At 43.3% G+C, this 23,930-nt stretch overlaps 1 long non-coding RNA gene across 1 annotated transcript in view; it reads left to right on the top strand.

Annotated features, from left to right (window-relative positions):
• Positions 1 to 23,930, top strand: part of LOC145547400 (uncharacterized) — a 108,423-nt gene that overhangs the window by 41,114 nt on the left and 43,379 nt on the right. Inside the window, exon 3 of the long non-coding RNA XR_014083807.1 lies at positions 20,567 to 20,715. This is a non-coding gene — a long non-coding RNA (uncharacterized LOC145547400). The remainder of the gene's footprint in view (positions 1 to 20,566; positions 20,716 to 23,930) is intronic.

Genomic DNA, 23,930 nt, shown 5'->3' with positions numbered 1-23,930 from the left:
GAGGCACCTCCTGAGCTCATCGCACCCACCCCGCCCACAGGAGCAGTGTGAACAGGAGACGCTAGAAACATTTCCTCTCACTGGGTATGGGGGTGAAGGCCTGACTCCCCCCAGCCCCCCACGATCGCATGCAGTGCCCTTTCTTCTGTCGCAGGATCTACGCCAGCCTTCGGCTGTGTCCAAGGAGAGGTAACATATGGAACTAAAAACACATATGGAGTCATGTTTTATACATTCTGCATTCTGCTAGGATATGAATAGACTTCCTGGGATTTTCCTCTAGTCGGCACTTAAGCTTGCGTGTTGGCTGTACACTGGAAGGCTCCGTGCAACCTGAACAGACCCATCACTTTAGGATCTCCTTGCTTTTATTTGTTTAAAAGCAAAAACAGAGTGTGATCACAGCTGCTCAAGAAATAAGCTGAGAGCTGCACACTGTTGATTAACAGGCTCGCTTTTTTATTATTTCTCCGCCCGCCACACAGCGAGCCACTTCCCCTTCCTGCCTCTCATACAGCCCAGCCAAACGCCCCAGCCACGGGCATGGCCTTCCTCCTGGCCCTGCATGCAGGCTTCCCTCTGCTGTTGCCCCCAGGGACTCTAGGGTTTGGAGTCCCTGGGCTTCTCCTCCCTTCCCCCTCTACTTTATCCTCTCTATTCTCCTTCCTTTTCATTGCTCATCATGATGGGAAGTGATTAACTTCGTGAAGATGGTGAAAACTATGGTAGTAATATAATTACAAAAGCTGTGATCATAATATCACTGATGGTGAACCAAGTGAGACTTAGTGCATTCGTGGTTACCATCACATCACATTTGCTCACAGAACACTTTCATGTGCATCCATTGGTGGAATAGACACATTTATTGCTCTGTAGGTAAATCAACCGAGGCCTTGGAGAAGTGGAGCATTTAGCTCAGGATCATACAGTTGCAATTTTTATTGCAACTAAATCTGTGCCCTGATTGTGCACATTTCTGTCACACTCTGGGTCCTGTTTACCAAAAAGCATGACAAGTCCATGACCACACGCCTGAGGACTTTTCTTCCCTACAGATGGAAGCCTATAGTTTCAAATATTTGTACAGAAATTATTCAGATTTGAACAACTGCTACTCTAGCCCTATCTCACTCACCTCCCTAAAGCACAGAACTTGCAGTTTCGTGAGGAGCTGCCTATTTGCACAGCTCAGGGCCTTTGCACAAGCTCTTCTGACTGCCTGGAATTTTGGGTCTTCTCATCTTCTGGCTAATTGGTGTCCAGGCTCCTTCAGCTTAATTTCCCCTTGTCCTGGAAGACTTCCCAGGCCACCCTCTTCTTCAACCAGTTTAAGTGGGGGCTCTCAGTGTCCTCCCATACCCACCTGGGCTCAACCCCACTGAAGCGTTGCTCACACTGGGCTGTCCCTCCTCTTATACATTTTTAAAAATTAAACTAATTAATTTTTAGCTATGCTTGGTCTTCATTGCTGTGCATGGGCTTTCTCTAGTTGCAGCAAGTAGGGGCTACTCTTTAGTTGCTGTGTGCAGGCTTCTCAGGGCAGTGGCTTCTTGTGTTGCAGAGCATGGGCTCTAGAGTACACAGGCTTCAGTGGTTACAGCGCGTGGGCTCATTCGTTGTGGTGCCCATGCTTAGTTGCCCCATGGCATGTGGAATCTTCCTGGACCAGGGATCAAACCTACGTCCCCTGCATTGGCAGGGAGATTCTTAACCACTGGACCACCAGGGAAGTCCTATCCCTCCTTTACTATAAAGTAAGCTCCTTAATGTGGGGAGTTCCTAGCATAGTACTGGATAGATACTGGTAATGTTTGTTGAATGACTTATGAGAAAGGTCTTCTAAGAAGAGGTGATAAAAAAAAACTTGAATTTTGTGTTTCTTAAAAAGACCATTTCTTGCATCTTTTGCTCCAGCATAGTGTTTTCTACTTTATTAGGTGGAGGTGGTATTTTTGTGTTTGGGCCCATCCAAGGAGACAACATTTGAACTTCCTGAGTTTGTTGCCTTTGCTGCATCAGATACAGCCCACCATAAAGACGTCTGCTGTACTTGATTTCCTCTGCAAGGAAGAAAAACAAAACAAAACAAAAGTCTCAATTTATCACAAAATGCAGCACAGGAAAGCTTAAACAATGGCACCCAAACTCAGCTCTCATGTAGCTGAAAAAACTATTTGTCTTATACAAAGAAAAGTGTTCCTCAAACCCAAGAAAGGTGTCTCTTCTCCCTGGATAAAGCAGCTTTGATGGGAATGAGAGGAACATTCACAACACAGGTTGACAGTCAAGTCACTTTGCAAATCCACAGGTGCATCAAGGGAGGAGGGGCTATCAGATCCCCACTGGAGTGTGGAGTCACTTAGCTTTAAGGATGGGATGGACTACAAATATGAATTAATGAATTGTAGCATCTTTGGACAATACACATGTTTAAAAACACACCATGAATCTTCAAATGTGTTAGAGAAAATAGGAGCCATGGAGCCCCACATGGTTGAGTAAATGGTGAAATAGAGACTCTGTCTGTGTCCTTGTTTATATATGTAAGCAAATGAGTAAGGCTGTGTTCCAGTAAAACTTTATTTACAAGAACAGGTGGCAGACAGGATTTAGTCCACAGGTCATAGTTTGTTGACTCTACAGTCATTTATACTAATATGTAATCATTCCTGTAACCATCAACCAAGTTAAGAAATGAAATATTGCCTTTCTCAGCCCTTCTTAATCATAATTCCTCTCACAAACAGAATCACTATATTGACTTTTATGATAATCTCGTCTTTGCTTTTCTAAACAGCCTGAACAGCCAGGTATGCATCCTTAAACAGCACAGATAATTTTACCTGTTTTGGGTATTACATATGAAATCACTTAATTTTTTTGCAGCAAGACATTTTTAACTTGTTTTTAAAATTCATCCATGTGGCCTCATCTAGTTGCAGTTAGTTCATGTTCTTTGCAGTAGAGCAGTCCACGTGGTTGTATAACTATACTGTGATTTATTTGTCCTTTCTACTCTTCATGGATATTTGGATTGCTTTCAGTTTGGGATGTTTTGAATAATGAAGTGCACATTTCATCCTATGAAATGTCATTAGGTACACACGTGCAAGCATGACATCATGTACCCATCCCCAGGATATTATACAGAATAATTTCATTGTCCTAAAAATCCCCAGTGGATTTTGTTCCTCTACTCTTTCTCCCTGAATTCCTAGCAAACACTTGACTTTGTTTATATCTTCCGATTCCCTGCCAAAAATTTCAAGCTTTTACTTCTTTGAGCATAGTGATTGTGGTTTCTTTATAATCTGGCAATTCCCCTATCTGGAGTTCCTGTTTCTACTGTTTGTTGTTCCTGAAAATTCGCATTAATATTATCTGTCTTTTGGATGCCTGGTAATTTTTAGTTTGTTTCAAATATTTTTCTCAATGTTTTTTATTATGGTAAATACCTGGTGGTTCAGATGGTAAAGAATCTGCCTGCAAGGCGAAAGACATGGGTTCGATCCCTGGGTTGGGAAGATCCCCTGGAGGAGGGCATGCCAACCTACTCCAGTATTCTTGCCTGGAGAATTCCCATGGACAGAGGAGCCCAGGGTCGCAGAGTCGGACATGACTGAGCAACTAAGCACAGCACAGCACACCTAACATAAAATTTACCATCGTAACCATTTTTAAGTGTATAATTCAGAGCTAGTAAGTACATTCATATTGTTGTGCAACCTTCACCACCACCCATTTCCAGAACTCTTTTCATCTTGCAAAGCTGAATCTGTATCCTCATTAAATGATAACTCTTTCATTTCTCCTCCCTTCTAGCTCTTGAGGGCTTCCCAGGTAGCGCTGGTTGTAAAGAACCCGCCTGCCAGTGCAGGAAACATAAGAGACGTGAGTTTGATCCCCGAGTCGGGAAGATCCTCTGGAGGAAGGCATGCAATCCACTCCAGTATCCTAGCCTGGAGAATCCCAAGGACAAAGGAGCCTGGAGGGATATAGTTCATGGATCACAAAGAGTTGGACATGACTGAAGCAACTTAGCATGCACGCATGCTAGCTTTTTGAAACCACCCTTCTTTCTACGTCTCAGTGAATTTGACTACCCCAGGTACCTCATGTAACTGGAGCCATTCAGTATTTGTATTTTTGCTACCGGCTTATTTCACTTAGCATAACGGCTTCAAGTTTCATCCATGTCATAGCAAGTGTTATAATTTTCTTCCTTTTTTAAACACTTTTTTTATTTTTAAAATTTTATTTACTTATTGGCTGCACTGGGTCTTCGTTGCTGCACACAGGCTTTCTCTAGTTGCAGGGGGCAGGGACTACTCTTTAGTTGCAGTGCACAGGCTTCTCATTGTGCTGGGTTGTCTTGTTGCCGAGCATGGGCTCTAGCCAGGAGGGCTTCAGTAGTTGAGGCTCCCAGGCTCTGGAGCTCAGACTCAGAGGTTGTGGTGTATGGGGTTAGTTGCCCACCCTTCCCTCCTGCTACATGTGGAATCTTCCTGGACCAGAGATTGAACCTGTGTCCCCTGCATTGGTAGGTAGATCCTTAACCACTGGACCATCAGGGAAGTCCTCCTTTCTTTTGAAGGCTGAATAATATTCCATTGGGTGTAGAGACCACAGTTTGCTTATCCACTGATGAACACTTGGGTTATTTCTACACTTTAGCTATTGTGAATACTGCTGCAGTATGAAAACAGATACAGAAATATCTCTTTGAGGTGCTGCTTTCGACTTTGAGGTATATGCCCAGGAGTGGAATTACTAGATCACACAGTAATTCTATATTTAATTTTTTGAGGAACCAGGATAGTATTTTCCACAGTGGCCACACCATTTTACATTCACACCAACAGTCCACCAGGGTTCCAGTATCTCCCATCCTCATCAGTACTTGTTATTTTCTGTTCTTTCTTTTTTTCTGTTTTTTAATAGTCATCCAAATGGGTGTGATGTCGTACCTGATTATTTCTCATTATGTGCTTGATATTGTTTGAGAAATAATATGTAGAAATAATTTGAAGTTTAGAGTTATGTTGTCTTCCTTTACAAAAGATTTCCATTTCTGTCTGTCAGATGTGTGGACTCTCTGGCAATAGAGTATGACCTCAAAATATCTTCAGCATTAGAGATTTTGTGAGTCACCAAAAGGACTCAAAATGTGGTTTGTATTCCCCTGGGCTTCCCTGGTGGCTCAGAGGTAAAGAATCTGCCTGTCAATGCAGGAGATGAAAGTTCGATCCTTGGTTTTGAAGATCCCCTGGAGAAGGGAATGGCTACCCACTCCGGTGTTCTTGACTGGGAAATCCCATTTACAGAGGAGCCTGGTGGGCTACATACAGTCCATGAGGTCACACTTTGCTGTATAGTAGAAAGTAACACAACGTTGTAAAGCAGCTATACTCCAATAAGCATTTTTAAAATAAACATATCAATTCATTTAATTAAATTTTAAAAAATGCTCATTGATTCCAGGTCATGCCTAGTTCATTTGATGACTCACTTTGGAATTATCGGTGCCTAAGGGATGAATTTGGGGAATAGATGAGACCAGAGTTCAGAATTTAGCGCCCAGCTTGGCTACTATGTGATTGTGAGCGAGGTTTCTAACTTCATGAACTTTATTCACTCATCTGTAAAGAGGGGGAGAACAGCTCCTCCTCAGGGCCAGTTATGAAGGCTAAAACTTGAGACAATGACCATCACGTGTCTGATGTGGGCAGCGCCTACTCTTGTTATCTTAGCTCAGGGATGGCTCAGCAGACCCCCTACCCCTCTGCTCGGCAGTGGACAGGACAGCACAGCACCTTACAGAAAACAGACACTTAACATATTTACTGCTGTTTCCTCTTGGGAATAAAAGAAAATAAGTGTGGTGCTGTCTCTGTTTCCGGTTACAGGGCCTCTCCCTTGGGGCCTGGGTGCTGAGCCTCCAAACTGATGTCTGTGTCCCTGTGTGCCTTCCCCAATCCAGCAGTCCTCTAAAGTAGTGCTAGCTAATTCTGTTAAATTTGTAATTATAATTGAAATATAATTTTACTTATTTATTTTAATGTGAATCATTTATTTAATTTGAAATGAATTATTCAATTACCTAGCTATTAATAACTCATTATTCCAGACACTGTGTTACATTTTCTCCCCTGGGCTAAGGGCTTCCTCGTGGCCTCCAAGTGCCTTGAGTCAGTTAATACATGTTTTTCTAATTGAAAATGACTTAGTGGTTTTTTTTTTTTTGGTGGGGGTGCTTCCCTGGTGGCTCAGATAGAAAAGAATCTGCTTGTAATGTAGGACGCCTGGGTTCAATCCCTGGGTCAGGAAGATCCCCTGGAGAAGGGAATGGCTACCCACTCTGTTGGCCATTCTTGCCTGGGAAATCCCATGGACAGAGGAGCCTGGTGGGCTACAGTCCATGGTGTCACAAAGAGTTTGACAATATTGAGCAACTAACACTAGTGTTTTTCTTTAGTTAGAAACAACTACCTCCCACTACATTGTAAGGAATCAGGCCTGTTCCCTGTCTTCAGCAAATGGCCCCAACTGAATCCACCCTAGAGATGTGGAATAGCTATTTTCGTAATATAAGCAGAGGGTGTCTTGCTGTGAATAAAGTGTCAGATTCTGATGGGTGAGATTGAAGATAAGGTCCCAGATGAATTGCAAAAGGGCTGTATTAGACTTTATGTCTGCTAACATCCCTGAAATGGGGCTGACACAGAGTCCCCAGAGTCATGCTCCCCGCAGAACAGCCCCCATTACGGGCCAGATGACTGCTCCCTAACAGCTTTGCTTTTAAGGAAGTGTCTATCTATTTATTTATTTACTTTTGGCTGCAGAAAGGCTTTCTTCAGTTGTGGTGAGCAGAGACTCCTCTTCCTTACAAGGCACCGGCTTCTCTTGTTGGGGCGCACGTGCTCTGGAGCACGTGGGCTTCAGTGGCTGTGGCTCCAGGGCTCTAGAGCACAGGCTCAGTAGTGGCACATGGGGTTAGTTGCTCGACAGCATGTGAGATCTTAGATTCTGGACCAGGGGTGGAACCCGCATTCTCTGTATTGACAGGTGGATTCTTAACCACTGGACCACCAGAGAAGTCCCCCTAACAGCTTTCTTAAGCCTGAAAAGCCTCGGTTTCCCTCACCTGCCTGCCCTCTGGAATTTAAGGCTTGGACCTTTCAGTGGCCAAAAATCTGTCAGCAACCTTTGACCTAAGATAACACAAAGAAGGCAGGAAAAATATCTGGATGACCTGGAAAAGGGCTGGCACAGGGCATTCTAACTGAAGTCTCTGGAGGATGCTAAAAAAAAAAAAAATACAAAAACAAAACAAAAATCTGATAAAAATATTGGCTGATGACTGACTGGTGGATGTGTTATCAGATATCAAAAGAATTAACAATAGGACATTCGGAAACGAAGACTTGGATGGAGTAAATGTCCAATAGAACAGGGAGAAGATTTTATTGCTTTTTGTCAAAATACAATGTTTGAAATGTTAAAAGTTTATTTGACTTTCATTCAAATATAGAGTGTTTATTTAACACATTAGTTGGAGATTCAGCAAGACGTTAAAGCTCCTTCTTGGAAGAATTTGTTTATTCAGTCAGGAAAGTTGTGCTGAAATAACTTTGCCAAGTGTATTGGTTTACTAAGGCTACCATATAAAGTAGCACAGGCTGCAGGCCTACATGACAGAAGTCTGGTAGCTCCTGATCTTGGGGGATAGAGGTCAGAGGCCGAGCTGTGGGCAGGGTAGGTTTCTTCTATGCCCTCTCTGGTTGGCTGACAGATGGCTGGCTTCTCTGTGTCCCCATGTGGTCTGTCCTCTGTGCGTGTCTGTGTCCTAATCTCCTCTTCCCCTTAGGACATCAGTTCTATTGGATCCGGGCCCACCCCAATGACCCCATTTTAACTTAATTACCTCTTTAAAACTGTCTGCAAGTACATTCTGAGGCACTGGGGGTCAGGACTTCTGCATATGAATTTGGTGAGGGTACAACATTCAGCCCATAAGACTGAGTGTTAGAAACAAGCTAATTACATCCTGACAGGGCAAGAAAACAGTCATCTTTGCTGGAACTTTCTTCACCAGACAAATCTTTGCAAGTCTACTGGACAAAAACCTACAATTAAGAATCTGGGCCATAGTTAGTAGAAATTAATAACAAACAAAGCTGTGTTCCCTAGAGAATCAAATAATCTTTGAGCAGGACTGTTCAACAATGTCCCAAAATAATACCGAGAGGAAATGCAGTCAGTCTTTTATCGTAATCCCAATTTGGCATAGTTTTGGGGTTTTTTTTTTTTCACCTGTGTAAAAAATACACCAAAAATGTAAAAACAAACAAGAGACAATGCAAGAGGTTAGGAAAATAAGTAATCTACAATGTGTATTGGAGAATTGTCAGTCTGGATTTATACTCAATGGAATTTCTCCAAGATTAGGTTATTTGCAAAATTCATTTAATAAGAGTGAAACTCTTGTATTGCCTCTCAATTTATATATAGATTGAAAAATCACAACAAAACTCATAATAAATGTATAAGTATTCATTCATTAATTTAGTCACTGGCTTACTTTTTTTTCTTTTTTGACCATGTCACGAAGCTTGAAGAATCTCCAACCAGGGATCAAATCCATACCCTCAGCAATGAAAGTACCAAGTCCTGATCACTGGACCACCAGGGAATTCCTTATTTTAGTCCCTAGTTTAGATCAAGTCATTGTACTGTGGGAAAAATGGATCTAAGAAACCAATATTAATTTTTTCCCCGTAGATGTTTAAATTTACTTTATAAGAGCTATTTTCATATGAATAATTAATATCAGTTCAGTTCAGTCGCTCAGTTGTGTCTGACTCTTTGCAACCCCATGGACCGCAGTATACCAGGCCTCCCTGTCCATCACCAACTCCCAGAGTTTACTCAAACTCATGTCCATTGAGTTGGTGATGCCATCCAACCATCTCATCCTCTGTCGTCCCCTTCTCCTCCTGCCTTCAATCCTTCCCAGCACCAGGGTCTTTTCAAATAAGTCAGCTCTCTGTATCAGGTGGCCAAAGTATTGGAGTTTCAGCGTCAGCATCAGTCCTTCCAATGAATACCCAGGGCTGATCTCCTTTGGGATGGACTGGTTGGATCTCCTTGCAGTCCAAGGGACTCTCAAGAGTCTTCTCCAACACCACAGTTCAAAAGCATCAATTCTTCTGCTCTCAGCTTTCTTCACAGTCCAACTCTCACATCCATACATGACTACTGGAAAAACCATAGCCTTGACTGGACGGACCTTTGTTGGCAAAGTAATGTCTCTGCTTTTTAATATGCTGTCTAGGTTGGTCATAACTTTCCTTCCAAGGAGCAAGCATCTTTTAATTTCATGGCTGCAGTTACCATCTGCAGTGATTTCGGAGCCCAAAAAAATAAAGTCAGCCACTGTTTCCCCATCTATTTGCCATGAAGTGATGGGACCGGATGCCATGATCTTGGTTTTCTGAATGTTGAGCTTTAAGCCAACTTTTCCACTCTCCTCTTTCACTTTCATCAAGAGGCTCTTTAGTTCTTCTTCACTTTCTGCCATAAGAGTGGTGTCATCTGCATATCTGAAGTTATTGATATTTCTCCCAGCAATCTTGATTCCAGCTTGTGCTTCATCCAGCCCAGCGTTTCTCATGATGTACTCTGTATGTAAGTTAAATAAGCAGGGTGACAATATACAGCCTTGAAGTTCTCCTTTTCCTATTTGGAACCAGTCTGTTGGTCCATGTCCAGTTCTAACTGTTGCTTCCTGAGCTGCATACAGATTTCTCAAGAAGCAGGTCAGATGGTCTGGTATTCCCATTTCTTTCAGAATTTTCCACAGTTTATTGTGATCCACACAGTCAAAGGCTTTGGCATAGTCAATAAAGCAGAAATAGATGTTTTTCTGGAACTCTCTTGCTTTTTCAAGGATCCAGCAGATGTCATAAGTGACAATAGATCCAACTGAACTGTCTTAGCTATTAACATTACACTGGTTTAAACTGACCTTTGCCTTGTTTTAATGTTTGACAGACACTCTCAGCACTCAGTCACCTCTCAGGTTTCCCAAATTATGTCAAGTGAGTGAGGAATTATTGCTTCTCTATAAATGTGCTACCCTCTCCAGTATTCTTGTCTGGAGAATCCCATGGCCAGAGGGGCCTTGTGGGCTACAGTCCATGGAGTCACAAAGAGTTTGACACAACTGAGCGACTAACACTACAGTACAAATAAGAAAGAATTCTTCTCATTTTTGGAAAAGCTTCAATCATGTACTTTATTTCCTCTTCAATAATACTAGCTTTGTTGTTGATATTTAATAGGCAGTATTTTTTGTCATTTAAACAAATAGGAAATCTCATCGTCTCCCCTCATTTTAAACAATAGAGCAATGAATACAATTCTACAGAATTCTCTGTACAAGTGGATGATTCTTTTCTTAATATAGTTTCTTAGACATGAAATCGTTGGGTTAAGAAGCATGTTTGCTGTTTTTTAGTCGCTCAGTCATGTCCGACTCTTTGCGACCTCATGGACTAGCCTGCCAGGCTTCTCTGTCCATGGATTCTCCAGGCAGGAATACTGGAGTGGGTTGCCATTTCCTCCTCTAGGGGATCTTCCCCATCCAGGGATCAAACCCAAAGCATGTTTAAATTTTTAATAGAGACCATCAAATTGCTCCTTGGTAAAGTTGTTCTTACTTTTCATGAAACACACAATCCTTGCACATGCTTGCCCATGTCTTCATATCCTGATTTATCTTGTAAGGCAATTCCACCTGCCCCCCCCCGCCCCCCACAAAGCTGTTGATCTAATCAGTACTTTTTTTCTCATTTTGATTTTAAGTTTTCTTTCTTTGATTATTACTAAAGTTGTTTTCCTTTCTTAGTTCACTCCTTTTGAATCTCTTCTGTGAAAAGAATAATCATGTTCTTTACCTGCTCTTCTGCAAGGGTGTTTGTTCTTTTCTTATTGATTTATGACAGCTCTTCCTATATAAGGATATGTATATTTTTTATTTTATATTGGATTATAGCCAATTAAGAATGTTGTGATAGTTTCAGGTGGACAGAAAAGGGACTCAGTCATGCACATACATGAATCCATTCTCCCTCAAACTCCCCTCCCATCCAGGCTGCCACATAACATTGAGCAGAGTTCCCTGTGCTATACAGTAGGTCCTTGCTGATTATCCATTTTAATATAGCAGTGTGTGCATATCCACCCCAAACTCCCTAACTGTTCTTCCTCCCAACCTTCCCCCCGGCAACCAAAAGTTTGTTCTCTAAGTCTGAATGTTTCTTTCTGTTTTGTAAGTAAGTTCATTTGTCTCATTTCTTTTTAGACTCCACATAAGGAATGTTATACAGTATTTCTCCTTCTCTGTCTGAATTACTTCATTCAGTGTGACAATCTTTAGGTCCATTCATGTTGCTGCAAATGGCATTATTTCATTCTCTTTAATGGCTGAATAATATTCCATTGTATATATGTACCACATCTTCTTTATCTATTTCTCTGTCGATAGACGCTTAGGTTGCTTCTATGTCCTGGCTATTGTAAACAGTGCTGCAGTGAACATTGGGGTGATATATCTTTTTGGATCATGTTTTTCTCTGGATATATGCCCAGGAGTGGAATTGTATGATCATGTGGTATCTCTTTTTTTAGTTTTTTAAGGAACCTCTATACTGTTCTCCATAGTGACTGCACCAATTTACATTCCCACCAACAGTGTAGGAGGGGTCCTTTCTCTAGTAAGATGTAGTTTGGATGCTATTCATTTCACATGGATATTCTGCAAACATTTTCTGGTGCCTTTCCTTTGCTTTGTTAAGAATATAATTAATTTATTATTTGGGTAAATTTTTGCTGTGAACAAATCTTGTATTTTATGTAGTTAATTTTTTAAAGTCTTATATTTTATGTAGTTAACCTTTAAAAATATAATTTGTGATCCTAGTATCAAGATAAAATAATATATATATACTTTTTCAGCTTAGAATTTCTTAGGAAGTAAGGATTGATGTCACATCTTTATCTATTGATATATTCTGGGTACTCTGGAAGCTGGGTAATTATTAAGAGTCAACAAATTTAGGTCTGGAAGGAAAAATTAATTGCGTAGTCATAAATAGTGGCATGCTAAGAAAGAGATGACGTTACTAGAAGAACAAAAGATTGAGTAATTTTTCAAGAATATATTTAAAGGAGAAGTTAAAAGTTCACATATGAGGCAGTGGGTAATGGAAGCCACAGTTAGTAATATTCTGGATTTTTTTTTTTTTTGCAAGTGTAATTGATCTTTAAAAAGTCGAAGACCCTGAAAAAAGAAATGAAAAGCTCTGGGAAAGTAGGATCATTTTGTTTAAAAATGCATGAAGCTCTTTGATAATACAGCAAGGCTGGGGAAATGCCAAGAATCGAGATGGAGCCATAAGAACAAAGCTCAAGTATATTATGTCATGAAATGAAATAAAAAGTTTAAAGGATAATTTCAGTAACTTAATGGTGATTTTCCAGGAGATCACTTACACCCCAGACCTGCAGCTGCGACCAGAAATTATCTGTGTTCCCCCCAGAATGAGATAAGAAAACAAGGAAGGGCTCTGCGTTCACACACATCCAAGTCTACAGCCAAGAATAATTTAAGAACCTCAGCTCCAAAAGATTGGCAGCCCGCCTTCTTTGTATGAAATGAAGTGTGTTTGTAGTCTTAAAAAAAATAGAAAATATATTGTCATTCTAATTCCCCAAGAACCACGTGAAAATCCTGCAGGCGTGTTCAATGTCAGGTGTGCAGACACACTTCCAAGCCTGTGCCTGAGGCTTGGTTATTTAGGCTCACCTGTCCTGACATCTGGGCTATCAAGCCCCAAGATATTTTGTTTTCCTCCTTTCTTCTTTCTCTACCTTATTTCCAAATGGTGGACAGAGGGCATTTCTTCTCAGAAATCTTCCCAAACCTAGGTGAAAATTGGTCATTTCCTCCACCATGCTTCCAGAAGGAAGACACTGTTTTAGTGATGGAGCTAATCATAGCTGGGCCCACGTACACTTTGGCACGTGCTTCCCTGGTGGCTCAGTGGTAAAGAATCCACCTGCCAATGCTGGAGACATGGGTTCAATCCCTGGGTCAGGAAGACTCCGTGGGGAATGAAATGGCAACCCACTTCAGTATCCTTGCCTGGGAAATCCCACGGACAGAGGAGCCTGGTGGGCTAAAGTCCATACGGTTGCAAAGGGTCGGACATGGCTGAGCAAGTAAACAAAAACAACTCATCTTGGCACATCATAGTTTCTCTCAGTTGTTTTCTGAGTTGAGGTTGAATCTAGGGAGGCCAGGCATCTGTATGATGTGTTTTGTACAGTGAAATTCATCTGGGTGCTGTGTTATCATTGCTGCTCCTTAATCCTTGCAGATCCTATTGCTATAATTTTTATGATGATTCTTCTCCGCCCGAGGATTCACGGTGTTTTTCTGCAGCTGTTAGTAACTGCTTAGAAAATTCTAGACTGTATCCCCTGGCTTGAATTAGTCTCTGTAAGTGAATAAGCTACTGTGATTGCTTTTTATTACCAAATCAAAGAGCCATGGAGTGTGATGCAAGTTATTTTGTAACCTTTCAGAAAAATATTTCTGCACGTCATTCTCAGGCATCTTGTGAGTGGCAAAATGAGAAGACATATTGCTTTTTTTTAAAGAAAGAATACTTTTAGTCTATTTGCAGAAATAGCTTTCAGATTATTTCATTAAAAATTAAAAAAACAAGATCCTGTACTGTAGGACCTTGTTTATCTGTATTATGTAGAGTAGTGTGTATCTGCTTTTGCATTGTTTTATAAAGTACACTTTAAACATTTTGTGCAATATGTATCAAAATAATGTTACTTGAGGTAAGTTTGGAAACAGGTATCAGAGCAGGAAGGCTAAGCTGTCCTCCACCTCTGAAGAAAGCCTAATTCAATCATCACAAAAGAACAACCAGTCTCCTAGCCAGGTGGACAGGATGGGAAAGCTGGGTAGACAGGTGGTCAGGAGAGATGTACTGCCCGGCTCCTGAGGTTCCTATAGGCAGGGACTTGATTCTGCTGCTGCTAAGTCACTTGAGTCATGTCCGACTCTGTGCGACCCCATAGACGGCAGCCCAACAGGCTCCTTCGTCTCTGGGATTCTCCAGGCAAGAACATTCGAGTGGGTTGCCATTTCCTTCTCCGGTGCATTAAAGTGAAAAGTGAAAGTGAAGTCGCTCAGTCGTGTCTGACTCTTCGCGACCCCATGGCTACAGCCTACCAGGCTCCTCCGTCCATGAGGTTTCCCAGGCAAGAGTACTGGAGTGGGTTGCCATTTCCTTCTCCAGAGGTCACCGTTTATTCCAGGGTCTTCCCAGGTGGCACTAGTGGTAAAGAATCCGCTTGTCAATGCAGGAGACAAAAGAGACCCGTGTTCGATCCCTGGGTTGGGAAGATCCCCTGGAGGAGGAAATGGCAACCCACTCCAGTATTCTTGCCTGGAAAATCTCATGGACAGAGAGGTCTGGTGGACTACAGTCCATAGGGTTGCAAAGAGTCAGACATGACTGAGTGTGTGCATGTGCACACACACACACAAGCGTGCATGCACCATTTATTCCAGAATATCATCCTCCAAAGGCCCCCGAAACAGTTAGATGTTTCTGGGATATGCACAGACTTCAAACAGAGGGTGTTCTGTACTTACTTCCTTGGTATGCTTGTGAAGGGTCAGTAGGATTTGTTTTTTTTGAGTCTTAAGTAATTAGTACCTGCTCTTGGCAAAAGTGTGTGGTAGTTGAGCTTTCTTTTCTTCACTCCTCTCACCTTTGGGGGTCCTCCAGACTTCTCTGTCCATGGAATTATCCAGGCAAGAATACTGGAGTGGGTTGCCTTTCCCTTCTCCAGGGAATCTTCCCGACCCAGGTATCGAACCCTCAGCTCTTAGATCTTCTGCTTTGGCAAGTGAACTCTTTACCACTAGTGCCACCTGGGATAAGGGGAAGCCAAGGGGCTCATGGTTGTGTTTCTGCTCTACTGGGAAGTAACTGTCTGATCCAGAAAGTTCTTCCTTCCTTTGGGTCCCAGGTTCTCAGCGGCTCACCAAGAGCTGAACAAAGGGAGCAGCAACTGCCGCTGCAGGCAGTAAGGAGATGCACCATCTGCAAATAATTTTAAAATAATAAGACCAACTAAAAGTCCATCAGCTTGTTATTATTGCCATGCTCAAGCAATTCTAAACAAAATCAGTGATAGAATACTCCTCCCTTCAAGAATCTTTTTTGCCTTATGTCTTAAACAATTGGTGCAATTATTGCCGATTTTTAATAATGTTTATGTAAATTTTAGCATATTTGTGTTACTTATCCCTTATTAGTGTTTCTATTTCTGCGTAACACAGGGCCACAAACATAGTGACTTAGAACAGCTCTCACTTCTGAATAAGCATCCAAAAACATGGAATCAGTATCTAGACGATACATCTGCACTCATCTGTTCATTGCCACACTGTTCACAACAGTTAAGACGCTTGTTGTTCAGTCACTAAGTCCTGTCCGACTCTTTTTGACCCCACAGACTGCAGCACGCTAGGCTTCCCTGTCCTCCACTATCTCCCAGAATTTTCACAAACTCATGTCCATTGAGTCAATGATGCCATCCAACCATCTCATCCTCTGTTGCCCCCTTCTTCTGCCCTGAGTCTTTCCCAGCATCAGGGTTTTTTCCAATGAGTAGGCTCTTTGCATCAGGTGGCTGAAGTATTGGAGCTTCAGCATCAGTCTTTCCAATGAATATTCAGGGTTGATTTCCTTTAGGATTGACTGGTTTGATCTCCTTGCTGTCAAAGGGGCTCTCAAAAGTCTTCTCTAGCACCACAGTTTGAAAGCATCAATTCTTTGGTGCTCAGCCTTCTTTGTTAAGACATGGAAACCACCTAAGTCCTTGATGGATGGAGAACATACTACTATATATATAATATAATCATTATTCATAAAAAATAAAGCAGCCCTGCCATTTGTGACAATGTGGATGAACAAGAAGGGCCTTATGCCAAGTGGGAGAAGCCAGACACAGAAAGACAAATATCGCGTGAGCTCACTTATATGTAGACTAAGAAAAAGTCAATCTCAGAAGCACAGAGTGCCATTTTCTAGATTCTACACATTTGCATTAATATACAATATTTGTTTTTCTCTTCCTGACTTACTTCACTCTGTATGAAGGACTCTAGGCCCAACCACATCTCTACAAATGACCATATTTTGTTCTTTCTTAGTGGCTGAATAATATTCCACTGTATATATGTACCACATCTTTATCCATTCATCTGGCCTTGGATATTTAGGTTGCTTCCATATTCTGGCTATTGTAAACAATGCTGCAATGAACATTGGGGGTGAACCTATTTCCAAGGCAAGATTAGATTTGCAGATGCAGAGAACAGACATATGGACACAGCCAGGGAAGGGGAGGGTGGGAGGAACTGGGAGAGTAGCACGGACATATATACACGACCATGTGTGAAAGAGCTAGCTAGTGAGAAGCTGCTGTATAACACAGGGAGCTCAACTCAGTGCTCTGCGATGACCTAGAGGAGTGGGATGGAAAGAGAGAGGGAGGTTCACGAGGGAGGGGATATATGTATATGTGCATGCTAAGCCACTTCAGTCATGTCCGACTCTTGCAACGCCACGGACTAAAACCTGCCAGGCTCTTCTGTCCATGTGATCCTCCAGGAAAGAATACTGGAGTACATTGCTTTGCCCTCCTCCAGGGGATCTTCCCGACCTGGGGATGAGACCCGTGTCTCTTATGCCCCCTGCATTGGCAGGTGGGTTCTTTACCCACTGAGCCACCTGGGAAGCCTGATAATATGTATACATATAGACAATTCACTTTGTTGTACAGCAGAAACTAACAAACATTATAAAGCAATTATATTCCAATTTTTAAAAAGACAGCACAGAGTAGAAGAACAGTGGTTGTCAGGGGCTGGGGGCAGGAGAAGGGGAAGATGTCGGTCAAAGGGTGCAAAGTTTCCAATACACAGAATGAATGTGTTCTGGGGTCTCATGTACAGCTTGGTGACTGTAGTGAGCAATACTGTATCATGTATGTGAAATTTGCTGAGAGGGTAAATCCCAAGTGTTCTCAGCACACACAGAAAGTAACCTGTGAGGTAATGGACAGGTTAATTAGCTTGACTGTGATGGTCACATCAAAATGCACACATATGTCAAAGCATCAAGCTGTGCATCTTAAATAGAGACAATTTCTGCTTGTCAATTTTGTTTCCATAAAGTGAAAACTGATTAAACCACCCAACCCCAGCACCTGCTCATTAGCTCAGCCATGATCATCAGGACCCAGCACAGTGATCCTTAGCCAGCTCTCTGCTCAGGGTGTTGGCCAGACTGAGTCCTCACCTGGAGCTCCAGGGGATAAACGACCCACTCCAAGCCCATTCTGGTGGCAGAATGCAGTTCCTTGTGGTGGCAGGACTGAGGTTCCCACCTCCTGGCTGATGGTCGGGTCCCTAAGGCCACTCATGTCGTCTGCCACATGGCCACCCTCCATTTTCAGACCAGCCCCAGAGCATCCAGTGTGTCTCCTGCTTCAAATCTCTGATTTCCTGGGTCTCTGACTCTACGTGCGCGTGTGTGTGCTAAGTTGCTTCGGTTATGTCCGACTCTGTGTGACCCCATGGACTGTAGCCCATCAGGCTCCTCTGTTCATGGGATTCTCCAGGCAAGAATACTGGAGTGGGCTGCCATGGCCTCTTCCAGGGGATCTTCTTGACCCGGAGATTGAAGCTGCGTCTCTTATGTCTGCCTGCATTCTCGGGTTCTTTATCACTGCGCCACCTGGAAGCCCCTCTGACTCGACTCCCAGGTTGAAAGGGCTACTGCGGTCGTGCCAATCCCACCTGTATAATCTTCCTAAAAGGCCAGCTGGTTGGAGACCTTCATTCCACCTGCAAAGTCCCTTGAGAGGTGCCTAGATGAGTGTTTGATTGAATAGTGGGAGATGGTGCTGGGAATCTTGAGGCTATCTTAGAATTCTGCCTACTACCCCAATGCTGAATAAACCTCATCCGCTACAGGAAAGTGAGTCAGAGGATTCCAGTTATGCCCTTGGCCATGGATTAGCCTGGGTTCAGCTACACCCATCCCTTTGAGAGCAAACTGGTCTTGCGTTCCTTTTGAGCGAGTTCACTTCAAGTTCATGTCTAAACTTCTGTGGAATGGCATACTCCTGCCGTTTAAACAGCAGATTTGAGATAAACGAAGAGAGCAGAAAGGTTGTAGAGATGAAGAAATGGAATATGGTTTACTTCTACTCTGGCATTCTAGATGATCACCTGGAGTTTCTATTCTTAAAATTTAAAACCATGAAGCCAGGCAACCTGCAAGGTATAATATATTTGTTATGTGCAGATTTTCCATACATGAAAAACGTGGTTAAATGGGAGTAATGTTTGAAAATGTATTTAAAATTCAAGCGTATTTTTTCTTATTTGCCTTCCTTTTTTAAAAAATATTTATGTATTTATTTTTGGCTGCCCCGGGTCTTCATTGCGGCCTGTGGACTTCTTCCTCCAGTCGCACTGAGCGGGGACCACTCTCTAGTTGCGCTGTGTGGGCTTCTCATTGCGGTGGCTTCTCTTGTTGCAGAGCATGGGCCCTAGGGCGAGCAGGCTCCAGTAGTTGCAGCTCCCGGGCTCTAGAGCACAGGCCCAGTAGTTGTGGCCCATGGACCCAGTTGCTCTGTGGCATGTGGGATTCTCCCACACCGGGGTTTGAATCCCTGTCCTTGCATTGGCAGCTGAGTTCTTTACCACTGAGCCACCAGGGAAGTCCCTTGCCTTCCTTTTTATTCCACTGCTATGAAACTGTAGTATTATTCGTTACTGTGGGAGACTAACGTTTAGGTATAACTTTTTCTCCTTTATAAAAAAAATTCAGCCTGCCAGCTCCTCTGTCCATGGGATCCTTTCAGGCAAGAACACTGGAGTGCATTGCCATTTCCTTCTCCAGGGACTCTTCCTCACCCAGGGATCAAACCCTGGTCTCCTATCTCCTGCATTGCAGGTGGATTCTTTACCCGCTGAGCCATTAGGGAGGCCCATGTAACTAGAAAGTGCTATTCTGTTGCTCCTTTCCTTTGTTGTACTGGAAATTTATTTCCTTTGTTGAACAGGGTGTTTCTTTCATATTTTATGTTTTGCTGTCATCATTACCTATAAAGCTCAATTAAAGGGACACTTTACTGTGTTTTTCTGGCTATTATTATTATTTATCCCATTTCTTAATTACTACTGAAAAGTGTTTTATTGTAAAAGAGGGAGGGGGGTAAAAATCCACCTCTGTGGATGTCACATGGGTTGGGTGCCCACTGCAGGTGCTTGGACCTGCTTCCAGGGACATTAGCAGAGGCCACCATTTCCTGGCACTGCAGTAAGTACTTTGTATATAGCAAGGGTCTGCACCCCCCAGGTCGTGGACTGGTACTGGTCCATGGGCTATTAGGAACCAGGCTGCAGAGCAGGAGGCAAGTGAGTGAAACTTCATCTGTATTTACAGCCCCTCCCCATCGCTTGCATTACTGCCTGAGCTCCACCCCCTGTCAGATCAGGGGCAGCATTAGATTCTCTTAGGAGCTTGAAACCTACTGGGAACTGCACAGTAGGGATGTGTGAGGGGTCTAGGTCATGTGCTCCTTATGAGTATCTAATGCCTGATGATCTGATTCTTTTATTCAGTTGCTATGAAACTGTAATATTGTTCATTATCACAAGGGACTAATTTTCAGGTAAACCTTTTCCTCCTTTATAACAAAAATTATAGTGAGTTGTATAATTGCTGCTGCTAAGTCGCTTCAGTCGTGTCTGACTGTGTGCGACCCCATAGACGGCAGCCCACCAGGCTCCCCCGTCCCTGGGATTCTCCAGGCAAGAACACGGGAGTGGGCTGCCATTTCCTTCTCCAATGCATGAAAGTGAAAAGCTAAAGAGAAGTCGCTCAGTCGTGTCCGACTCTTCGCGATCCCATGGACTTCAGCCTGCCAGGCTCCTCCATCCATGGGATTTTCCAGGTGAGAGTACTGGAGTGGGGTGCCATTGCCTTCTCCAGAGTTGTATAATTATTTCATTATATATCACAATGTAATAATAATAGAAATAAAGTACACAATAAATGTAGCACGCTTGAGTCATCCTGAAACCATCCCTTGCTCCCCCTCCCCAGACTGTGGAAAAATTGTCTTCCACGGTCCCTGGTGTCAAAAAGGTTGCGGACTGCTAATATAGAGTATCTCATTTAATCCTCACAAAAACTTCACTTTATAGAGCAGCCCGAAGAGCAGCATGCCTGTGAGTGGACTAGCTGAAAGTCAAGTCCCTGCTGAGGCCACCAGACACATCATTAAAATACAAAGCCTTGGTTTGCTGGAAGCAATGATTTTATGTTCTGTTTGTCCTTCCTGAGTGTGGGCAATAACGTGGTTTCCTGACACGACTTCTCTGCTATAGACAACCGCATGGCTGAGCCCTCTCCACCCCTCTGGCAGCTTCGTTGCTGGGCACAGCTGAACCCACTGATGCTGGATTTCTGACTCACTCCCTTCAGACGCCTCCCTTGGCCCATCCCTACCTGCTGTGGTTCTGGTGTAGTAAATGAGGTAAGACTTGTTTGGGATATTTTTGAATCTGCTAGTTGGCACGCTAGTCCTTTCACAGCAGGGGTGGTGTGTGGTCGGTAGGTGTAACCCCAGCATCTCCCAGAGTACTTGGCACAGAAAATTGGTTTAAGGAACGTTGGTGGAACTTCCTTGGCTGGCTACTTGAAAACTGCTGGCTGAGAAGGTGTTTGGAATTGCTCTGGGAATACTGTTTAATAACACCACTCTGATCTCCCATGAACGATGATCAGTTCCTTCCTCTGGCAGGAAGTAGTGGTCGGGATTCCTCAGCCAGAGAGATTTATTCCCCTGCAACTGTGGGTGGATTGGAGCAAGGAGCAAGCAATGCTGAGAGCCGGGCAGGACAGCCAAGGTCAGCCTGGCTGACAAACAAGTCCAACCACACTGTCGGGAGAAGGCGAATCTGGGAGCCTGGCTCCAAAGCCCTGCAGATAATCCATCCAGTTCTGCTGTCTTCCTGGCGCATGGCAGGACCATCCTTCACTCCCACTGGGATGAGGCACGGCCGTGTGGCTGGTTTGGCCAATGAACTATGGCAGGAGGCTTTGGGAGCTTCCACCCACCTGGGTCGCTTAATAATTCTAGTGAGCTGAGTTTCTCCACCAAGCCAGAGTGGGCGTGTAACATGAGCAAGAAATCAGCCCTTGCTATCGTGGGTCGCCAACATTTTTTTAAAAAATTACTTGTTTATTTGGCTGCGTCCGGTCTTCGTTGTAGCACGTGGAATCTTCATCGCATCATACAGGCTCTCTAGTGGTGTTGCTCCAGCTCCATAGTTGTAGCACATGGGCTTAGTTGCTCCGTGGCATGTGAGATCTCAGTTCCTCAACCAGGGATCAAACCCCCATCCCCTGCATTGCAAGGCAAATTCTTAACCACTGGACCACCAGGAAAGTCCCCCAAGTTTTCTTTTTTTGGGGGGGGATATAATTGCTTTACAATGTTGTGTTAGTTTCTGGTGTTCAACAGTGTGAATCAGCTATACGTAAAGTGAGAAATAGATTTAAAGGACTAGATCTGATAGACAGAAGACCTGATGAACTATGGATGGCGGTTCATGACATTGTACAGGAGATGGGAATTAAGACCATCCCCAAGAAAAAGAAATGCAAAAAAGCAACATGGCTGTCTGAGGAGGCCTTACAAATAGCTGGGAGAAGAAGAGAAGTGAAAAGCAAAGGAGAAAAGGAAAGATATACCCATCTGAATGCAGAGTTCCAAAGAATAGCAAATCTATTGAGAGATAAGAAAGCCTTCCTCAGTGATCAATGCAAAGAAATAGAGGAAAACAATAGAATGGGAAAGACTAGAGATCTTTTCAAGCAAATTAGAGATACCAAGGGAACATTTCATGCAAAGATGGGCTCAATAAAGGACAGAAATGGTAGGGACCTAACAGAAGCAGAAGATATTAAGAAGAGGTGGCAAAAATACACAGAAGAATTGTACAAAAAAGTTCTTCATGACCCAGAGAATCACGATGGTGTGATCACTCACCTAGAGCCAGACATCCTAGAATGTGAAGTCAAGTGGGCCTTAGGAAGCATCACTACCAACAAAGCTAGTGGAGGTGATGGAATTCCAGTTGAGCTATTTCAAATCCTGAGGGATGATGCTGTGAAAGTGCTGCACTCGATATGCCAGCAAATTTGGAAAACTCAGCAGTGGCCACAGGACTGGAAAAGATCAGTTTTCATCCCAATCCCTAAGAAAAGCAGTGCCAAAGAATGCTCAAACTACCGCACAATTGCACTCATCTCACACGCTAGTAAAGTAATGCTCAAAATTCTCCAATCCAGGCTTCAGCAATACGTGAACTGTGAACTTCCAGATGTTCAAGCTGGTTTTAGAAAAGGCAGAGGAATCAGAGATCAAATTGCCAACATCCGATGGATCATCGAAAAAGCAAGAGAGTACCAGAAAAACATCTATTTCTGCTTCATTGACTATGCCAAAGCCTTTGACTGTGTGTATCACAATAAACTGTGGAAAATCCTAAAAGAGATGGGAGTACCAGACCACCTGACCTGCCTCTTGAGAAATCTGTATGCAGGTCAGGAAGCAACAGTTAGAACTGGGCATGGAACAACAGATTGGTTCCAAATAGGAAAAGGAGTATGTCAAGGCTGTATATTGTCACCCTGCTCATTTAACTTATATGCAGAGTACATCATGAGAAACACTGGGCTGGAGGAAGCACAAGCTGGAATCAAGATTGCTGGGAGAAATATCAATAACCTCAGATGTTCAGATGATACCACCCTTATGGCAGAAAGTGAAGAAGAACTAAAGAGCCTCTTGATGAAAGAGAAAGAGGAGAGTGAAAAAGTTGGCTTAAAGCTCAACATTCAGAAAACCAAGATCATGGCATCCGGTCCCATCACTTCATGGCAGATAGATGGGGAAACAGTGGAAACAGTGTCAGACTTTATTTTTCTGGGCTCCAAAATCACTGCAGATGGTGACTGCAGCCATGAAATTAAAAGACGCTTACTCCTCGGAAGGAAAGTTATGACCAACCTAGACAGCATGTTAAAAAGCAGAGACATTACTTTGCCAAAAAAGGTCCACCTAGTCAAGGCTATGGTTTTTCCAGTAGTCATGTATGAATATGAGAGTTGGACTATAAAGAAAGCTGAGCGCCGAAGAATTGATGCTTTTGAACTGTGGTGTTGGAGAAGACTTAAGAGTCCCTTGGACTGCAAGGAGATCCAACCAGTCCATCCTAAAGGAGATCAGTCCTGGTTGTTCATTGGAAGGACTGATGTTGAAGCTGAAACTCCAGTACTTTGGCCACCTGATGCGAAGAGCTGACTCATTGGAAAAGACCCTGACGCTGGGAAGGATTGAGGGCAGGAGGAAAAAGGGATGACAGAGGATGAGATGGCTGGATGGCATCATTGACTCAATGGACATGGGTTTGGGTGGACTCAGGGAGTTGGTGATGGACAGGGAGGCCTGGCGTGCTGCGGTTCATGGGGTCGCAAAGAGTCGGACAGGACTGAGCGACTGAACTGACTGAACTGATACATATATTCCCTCCCTCTTTAGCCTCCCTCCCATCTGCTCCCCCATCCCACTCCTCTGGGTCATCACAGAGTGCTAGGCTGAGCTCCCTGTGTTATATAGCAGGCTCCTACTAGCTATCTACTTTACACATGGGGATGTATATATGTCAGTGTTACTCTCCTGAT

This window comes from Giraffa tippelskirchi, chromosome 4 (genome assembly GCF_054371585.1).
Source record: "Giraffa tippelskirchi isolate mGirTip1 chromosome 4, T2T-mGirTip1v1.2.pri, whole genome shotgun sequence".
Classification (NCBI taxonomy): Eukaryota; Metazoa; Chordata; class Mammalia; order Artiodactyla; family Giraffidae; genus Giraffa; species Giraffa tippelskirchi.
The sequence above is the reverse complement of the archived record's forward strand: the minus strand, read 5'-3'. Positions and strand labels throughout refer to the sequence as shown.